We start from the raw sequence: 2,551 nt of genomic DNA, 5'->3' as shown, positions 1-2,551 counted from the left end.
ATGATGTCTTTTAATCACACTATGAAAACACACAGAACGCTATAAAGAAAACAGCTATATCACATATATCTATATCTATATCTATATATACACACACGTATATATATAAAAACTTCCTAGAATTTGAATAAAAATTTGGAAAAAAAAACAGCTAATGCTTTTGAGTCTAGAATTTCATTAAAAATTTTTTCAATAATCATTTATGCTATGTTAGGTTTTAGAAGTTTATGTCAATTTATGTGATCCTTTTATTTTTCTGAAAATACAAGGAGAGCGTGTCTGAGACATGAGTGCAGAGTAAAATGTAATAAAACGGAAACTTGCAGGACAATGGCCTGAATTATTTAGAAACAGGGTGCCAGAAGTCAGTGTCTCCAGAGTACACAAAAGTGAGAGTCTTCATTTTCCAACAGAAACTACAAGAAGAAAAGAGTTTGCAGTTTAAACGTAAAGGCTTCTGCACCTTTCAGGAACTCCACCGAACCTCCTTACGAACGATAAAATGGAAAATATCGATGCTGTAGAGGAGGACCCGGTCAGAGAGCAATGAGCCAAGGAAAAGCAGTTAATTAACATCAGCCGTAATGAAGCAAACCGGTACCAGTGCCTAAGGCACACGGAAGGACACATGATCACCGCTGTGTTCTCGTTCCCCCAAAAAGTAAATCAGAATATGAATCTAATTACTAGAAAACAGTGGGATTTATACAAATTACAAGCCACACGGAGCTCCCACGGCCTGTAACGTAATCGTGTATTTTAAATAGAGCATCTTTCTTTCTTTCACATTCTAAACAGGGAAGGCTGTCTCTTTTCCAGAACTTTCCGAGTTATTCCGGGACACTTATCCATTCTGCTTATTTAACCGCATTTTCTTAATCCTGGTCTACCCAGAGCCGTTAAAGCATCCAGATGGGACCTAACGGTGAAATGTTCCCCTTGCCCGATCTCCCAGGACTCGGCCCCCTCCGCAACAGAAAACTTTGGGATTCCCTGTGGATCGGTCAGAGGGGACATTTTCGATACACGCAAGACAGGAGTTCCGAGTGACAATTTTTCACGTCCTGCTGGAAGCCGGGCTGGAGGGACGGGAAAGAGGGCGCTGGAACCGAGGAGGGTTTTCTAAAGCGCAAAAATGTCAGTATCCTTTTTAAAAAGCTTCCTAAAAATAGGTGAAAACGCTCACAAGGCAGGAACGGGAGAACTAGCGTAATCAACATTTGCAAAAAAAAAAAAAAAAAAATTTTTTTTTTAATTGAGAGCGAGCGAGCGCGTCCACGCGTGCGCGCGCGCGAGGAAGGGGCGGAGGGGGAGAGCGAGAGAGTCTCAAGCAGGCTCCACGCTCAGCCGCGGCCGGACGCGGGGGGAGGGGGCTCCAACCCACGACCCCCCCCCCCCCCGGGGCCGGGGCCTGAGCCGGAATCCAGAATCCAGAAAGCTCCACCGACTGGGCCACCCAGGCGCCCCCGACCTTGGCGACTTCTCCTTGCACGGAATTTCGGCACAAAGAGATGACACGGCTTCTGACGTGGGCCGCACGGCTTACCTGGGACCCAGCCATTCCTTCTTGTTTGTTTTTTGCGTTTTTTTTTTCCCTCTCCTCGTCCTCTAGATCTCTTTCTCCGAAGGCACTGGCGGAGAAGTCGCAGCTGCGCCGGGAGAAAATGCCTTCAGAGGCACCGGAAGGGCGTCTCGGCGGCGGCAGCAAACCGCTCGCCTGCAGGCAGGACGCCGAAATGCAGAAGAGGCCCCACTTCCTGGTCCTTTGTGTCCTGAGCTGTTTCAGAAACTCCCTGAGCTCCTACTGGGAGAGCACCCCCTGCCTTTCTCCTCCTCTGGGTGCCACAGTAGGCCCTGAGTCTGTTCCGACGGGCTCCCTGCAGGGGAGGGGAGGGGAGGGGAGCGTGGCCCCCTGGCAGGGGAGGCGGATGCCCACGCGGGCCGCTCTCCACGAGAAGCCAGCTCGAACCAGACAGGCCCAAGATGGCGGGTGCCATGACAGGAAACGCCTGACCAAATAAGGAAGAAAAGGCGCGGAAACCCTGCTTGCAAGAAATTCCCACCCCAAGTAATAAATAGCCCACCCCCTAGTTAACAACTGTCAATCACCCTTGGAAACCCAAAGCCCGGGGCCCCCAGCTCTCTCCCCCCTGCCCCCCCCCCCCTCCCGGGGATCTCTTACTCTCACATCTTGAGAGTGTACTTTGTTTCAGTAAGCTGTCCTGTTTGTGTCACTCATTTGCTGTGCTGTATGTGTCCCTGCATTCTTTCTTGGGACCCTTCAGCAATCTATTTGGGATGGGCTGGAGAGAGGCCCCAGGGTCCACCCGGCGACTTTCAAGGGGCCTCGTTTCCTACAGAGGCCCCCAAGTTCTGCAGCGCAGGAACGCGTGCGGTAGGGACCTCCCCGACTCATGGAGAGGAGACCCTGTTACCTCTTCTTGAGCCAAAGCCTGCACTCAACTCCCATAAAATGATGGGAAGCTCTCGTGCTTAACTCTGGCCTCACTTAAGAGTCGTGGAGAGTGCTTCATTAACACAACACTTGTTT

At 50.2% G+C, this 2,551-nt stretch overlaps 1 protein-coding gene across 2 annotated transcripts in view; it reads right to left on the bottom strand.

Annotated features, from left to right (window-relative positions):
* Nucleotides 1-2,005, bottom strand: part of LOC125915493 (zinc finger protein 345-like) — a 78,215-nt gene extending 76,210 nt beyond the window's left edge. For both annotated transcript variants that reach the window (XM_049621373.1, XM_049621374.1), the window contains exon 1: nt 1,547-2,005. The gene's annotated coding sequence lies outside the window, so the exon portion shown is untranslated. The remainder of the gene's footprint in view (nt 1-1,546) is intronic.
* Between the last annotated feature and the right edge of the window lie 546 nt (nt 2,006-2,551).

This window comes from Panthera uncia, assembly GCF_023721935.1.
Source record: "Panthera uncia isolate 11264 chromosome E2 unlocalized genomic scaffold, Puncia_PCG_1.0 HiC_scaffold_19, whole genome shotgun sequence".
NCBI lineage: Eukaryota > Metazoa > Chordata > Mammalia > Carnivora > Felidae > Panthera > Panthera uncia.
Note: the sequence above shows the minus strand (reverse complement) of the source record. Positions and strands in the feature narration are given on the sequence as shown.